The sequence below is a fragment of the Mycetomoellerius zeteki genome, unplaced genomic scaffold, assembly GCF_001594055.1.
Source record: "Mycetomoellerius zeteki isolate Tzet28-1 unplaced genomic scaffold, Tzet1.0 scaffold105, whole genome shotgun sequence".
Taxonomy (NCBI): domain Eukaryota; kingdom Metazoa; phylum Arthropoda; class Insecta; order Hymenoptera; family Formicidae; genus Mycetomoellerius; species Mycetomoellerius zeteki.
In genome coordinates this window covers 556,612-561,862 of record NW_017255965.1, presented here as the reverse complement: position 1 = coordinate 561,862, position 5,251 = coordinate 556,612, and the positions used below count along the sequence as shown (strand labels likewise).

Sequence of the window (5,251 nt, the reverse complement as noted above, 5' to 3'; positions counted from 1 at the left end):
TTCAATATTAAATAACGAGCTATTTTCTCGAAGTGTATCATTAAGTATACACGCTTCAATGCTCAGCATAGATCTTTTAAAATTGTTTTGATTATTTTATAAGTGATTTTAATGCAATGCTAATACCATCTTGGTCAAAAATAAGTATAAACACAATAGCGGACTACTAATGATTTGCAAATTTAAATTTTTCGGCAATACTGATTAAATACAATATTTATCCTAATTTTGGTACATTTATTTTTAAGCTGCCTATTTATTTTGCTAAAGAATATTATGATTTAGAGAGAACATGCAGTTGTACGTCAACTTTATATTAATACAAACGTGCAGTTGTGAGTGACTCGCACTGTATATTACGAGGTACCCACGAATTAAAACAGGCCTATTCAATTTGAGCTTCAGAGCTAAAACGCAAAGCCATTGACGCAAAAAATTCAATGTAAGATTTTAGGAATTGTAAAGTGTTGATAAGATCGTCACTCAGATAACAACACTTTACAGTTCCCAAAATCTTACCCACATTGAATTTTTTTGCATCGATGGTTTTGCATTTTGGCTCGGATCTCGAATTGGACAGGCCTGAATTAAAATCTTAATCTTTTGCGTGTGTGAGTTTTCGTCTAAACCATAAATTTTTTCTTCTTTTATTTTTATTTTCTCTGCAGTGTCGCGGAATAAAAAGTTAAGCGGTCGTATGTGTTTCGATACGATCGTAGATTGTCGGCGTTTACTGAGAGATCTCTTCGCCGCGGACGACTAGTGACATCCTAGGCAAACAGCCTGCTTGCCTGTTTGTTTGCAATATTTACATCATGCAATCGCAGCACAACTGTGTGTCTATGTACATAATGTATCTGCTGAATTGCGTAACGAAACAGTGAAATCATCGTGAGAAAGAGGAACGATGTGTCGAACGGCGATTGGAAGGAACGACCGAAAATGGCGGTCGTGCTGTCGTTGAATTCTAGAAACTACGGGCTCGGCCCTCGCTTCTACTACGCCGATTGGCCGATTCGTCCTTGGTCCTCACAGGGGGTCGAAGGCACTTCCTGCCGTGCCAGAGAAGCGTCGCCATCCTGTGGTGAGCTTCCAAAGCACGGAAAGCCCCACGCAAGCGAATTATTCATCAAACTCACCCTCTGCGCCTGACTCTTCACCCTCCTCCTCGGCTACACCTATTTCGGGGCTGAGGGGTTGGTAATTTCTGGCAGGAGCGCGATTTTATCGGCCGCGAATACGCAAGGGTTGACTTGTGAAAAAGCTCGCAGAGGGATGACGATGGCTCTGCTTGTCTCTCGAAGAAGCATTCTATTTGTAAAATTAATAAACTTGTAAAATTAGATATCTTCATTTTGCAGGTTTCTTGTCCTGTCTAAATAATTTGTCAGAATTAGACCTAATTCCACGTGAATTTGTGGTTATTTTCTTTGCCATGTGTTTTAATAACGTAAAAAGGTACAGTAGAATTAATTATTTTTGCAATGGAGAAATGGTTGAAATTCATTTTACAATTGCAATGTTGATATACAATTTTATGCCGCATTGACTTGTCTGATAATGAGATTTTTAGAAAACTGGTAAATTCTGTTATAGATTTTAGATATTGAAAAAATTTCTTAAATAATAATGAAGTACCCCAGACAGCTTTGAAAAACTGCAGGGCGATTATTCTCATTAGAAATCATACATATTTCATGAAATGGTATTAAATTAACAAGAGATATTCTCAATGTTTTTAAATTCGATCTATGCAAAGATAATGTTGTGACTTCAAAGCACTTTTGAGCTCTAAAGGCATCAAAAAATAGCGTTGATAAAAACAGCCATGAAATCAAATGCATTCGGAAAAATCTAAGTACTTTGCTTGATCTTTTGAAGAAAGAAAATGATCTTTATTTAGTAAATAATTAAAAAAATAAGCTTTACCATAACAGATTATTTTCACGGAAAATTCATTTTTATTAAGCGTTAAGGAATTCTCTTGCGAGGTTGTTTTAGTGTTCGTTGCTAGTGTTTTCATCATTATTTTACCATTATTTTTATTTGTAAATGTTACTGTATGCACTTTATTGACATCAACAGAAAAGCAATTAGTAGAGCTCAATAAGCAGATATGGAAAAAGAAAAAAGATTTGCAGAAGATAACGATTTATAAAGAAAGCTTTGTGTCACAGTAAGAGTTCTATCTGCAAATGAATTTACTTTTTAGCATTTTCTTTATTCTTACAATATGATTTAGATCTCTGTTTCTTTTAATGTTTTTTCCGCATTTGTTATTTTTTTTCTTGTCATTTTTTTGAAAAACAATTGAAGTGGGAAAGAAAATTTTGAGAAAAATAGTTGAAAGGAAATAATTGAATATTCCCATTTCTAATTGGATCTTAATACTGATCTATCGCATTTCATAAGTTTGAATCACCCAGACCTATCATTAGTATCAGGTTATATCAATGTAATATTAACTTTAATCTCGGTTTACCTTACTGTTTATCTTTTTCTAATTTTAAGAATAAAAAAATCATCACTTATGTGTCCGACCACGTGCGCGCACGCATTTGGTAACGCAACATGTAAATGCGATGACGTAACGACAGGAGTGCTAGAGAGAAAAAGAGAGAGAGAGAGGAGACGTACGCGATATTGAATCGAGGTAACGAGTCTACAACACTATGACTGTACGACGACGATGACGCTACGAGCTGCGCTTGCGTGCGCCTTCGTTCTCTCTTCTGGTACAAACACACACACACACATCCACACACGCGCGCGCGCGCCCTTCCGTTGTCTTTCATGCTCTTTGCCCTCCGTAGGGATACATCTCGCGGAAACTTGCATCGCCCTCGCGTGTGCGACCCGTACACACAATCATCGGTGCTCCACCTCGTTCCATTGCGCTGTCTGCCGTCAGACAGCTGCGCGACGATCATGACTGTCGCGAGTGTGCGTCGGTCAGGCCTGTGTGTTGTCACGTGACGACGACGGACACCTCGTCGCGACGAAGCTTATACTTAAGTCTTGTAGGGTGGAGACCACCCTTATCCTCCTGAGTGTCGCGAACGCAACACCGTATCGACGTAATACCGTTATACTGCATCCGAATTACTCGGGTCCACGGGACGAAATACGAGATTTATTTGCTCGAGGGCAGCGTGACGACGTAAATACACGGCGAGATCGATAAAGGAGTACGTAGAAGCCCGGAGGTTCCCGTGTTTCGCCTGTCGTTTCGTCAGCCGTTCATGGGAAAAGTGGGTCGACCTACCGCACGCTGGTGGAAGGTGAGTGTCTCCGTCGTTACGTCACTGCCGCGTTATCGGCCAGAGTGGAGTCGCGTTATCGGGGAAACGGCGAGCTAAAGGTAAGCGCGAGCGTAGGATTTGCGGTGAGAGGACTCCGCTCTTCGTATAGGTGTGTCAACGTGCGATTTCCGATTGGATGGTGCGTGCGCGTTGCCGCAGCGAATTCCAACAGCGCGCGCCAGTAGGGGTGCAGATCCATTGAAGGTAGGGTCAATTAGAATAATTACGGATTAATTGAATCCTGTGATGTCATCCTTTCTCCTATTAGGATTGCATTCAACACCCGGGTGCACCCAGTTGTCATTTTATTCTTGTTTAACGTTTAATGAATAACAAAAATAACACCTAGATATATCCGGATGAAATTTCTGAATGCGGTTTGAGTGAATTTTTTGGCGCGTCACGCTTTCAAAATTCGCGAGCAGCTGTCATTTTCGGCATCTTATGCTCGCTTTTATTCCTTGAGAAACATTCCGATACAGCGAATGATGTTACTAAATGCCGTAAATGAGATATCTCTGCGATCGATTTCGTCAGGGATCAGCGCACGGCTGATGGTATCCGACAGTAACTTCGGGGTAATTTCCCGACAGAAATATCCGACGAAGATGCATTCCGCGCGATAGCGTTAGTTCAGGCAAAAGATTTAATCTCCGCGCTGTTTGCCACGTAATGCTATCATGTGCACGCACGTATTACTGGAAATAGAAGTACGTAATGTTAATACGCGACCTTGGCGTCCATTGTCGATGGAACAACACGCACATAGGGACGAACATAGACTTTCGTAATGGCATTTAATCAATATCGAAGCGCTATTTCAAAGTCACCGCCTATGTCCACGGCACATCTTCTCGGCAGTAGCGTAGAAATAACGAAGGCGAATTAAATTTACGATATTTAACTATTTACATTTAATTTTTTATAATTTAATATTCCATAATTTAATTATTTCATAATTTAAGTATTTAAAATGTTTTTCAGTATCAATTATAATGCTTTTCCTTATTTCAATTTCATTTTAATGCTTTTAATAGTTTAATTGGATTTCAGTGAAATTTTTCAAATCATCATTCATAAAAATACGACAAAAGAGAGCAATCAAATGTAAAGAATGTTATATTTTGTAATTGTGATTGTTTCTGACAATGCGCATGTGCGGCGAAAAGTGTAACAAGTAGTCGAGCATTCATAACTCCAGTTCAGGCGTTTGACCGAGTTTCTGTTCTTTACAACGTAGTTTTACTCTTCTCGTTTAAATGTAAAATAAACAAATATTTATAGGAATAAAATCAATAATCAATTAAATAAAATTAATGCAGTAATAAATTAAGCTAGACTGCTGTATGATTAAATCAAACAATTAAAGAAGAGCTAAATACGATGAAATTAAATCTTGGTGCCTAATAATATTTCTCACATATAAATTTTAAATACATTCCAGTTATATAAACTGCGTACCGATTACCGTCGGACTTGAAACGCAATCATAAATGCTGAAATAACGTATCATAAATTAAATTGTTAATTTAATAATGATGCTAATAAGCATCTTAAAAAAACTTATTGTTTTACAAAAAATTCATTAATGATAATGCCGCTGTCTCGAGTACTTCAATAGTCTCTTTGAGATACAAGTAAATAGTATAAGAAAGTAATCTTCGCTCGTAGCGATTACGATTACTTCCTTCACTTCCTTGTTTCATTAATCGCGGTTCTATACACGATTGATCGCAGGAAAATCTCCCTGCGGGTCTTTTGTAACTGGACTGCTAGATAGTGAGCAAGAAATAATTTATTATGCCGACAGAATTTGCGGTTAAAAGCCACTAGATGCAGATTAGAAAGCACCGATCGCGGGTGCGCTGCGCGAGGTCGTAGACTTCGAAATGACGACAACAATAGGACTCGATGCGATCTCTCGTTCCCAGAGATGTTACTTGCCATCG

The 5,251-nt window shown here is 38.6% G+C and overlaps 1 protein-coding gene across 2 annotated transcripts in view; it reads left to right on the top strand.

Moving 5' to 3' along the window:
* The first annotated feature begins 2,933 nt into the window (after positions 1-2,933).
* The window catches only part of LOC108722033 (ras-related protein Rab-37), a 107,079-nt gene continuing 104,761 nt past the window's right edge, over positions 2,934-5,251 (top strand). For both annotated transcript variants that reach the window (XR_001936596.1, XM_018446936.1), the window contains exon 1: positions 2,934-3,281. The gene's annotated coding sequence lies outside the window, so the exon portion shown is untranslated. The remainder of the gene's footprint in view (positions 3,282-5,251) is intronic.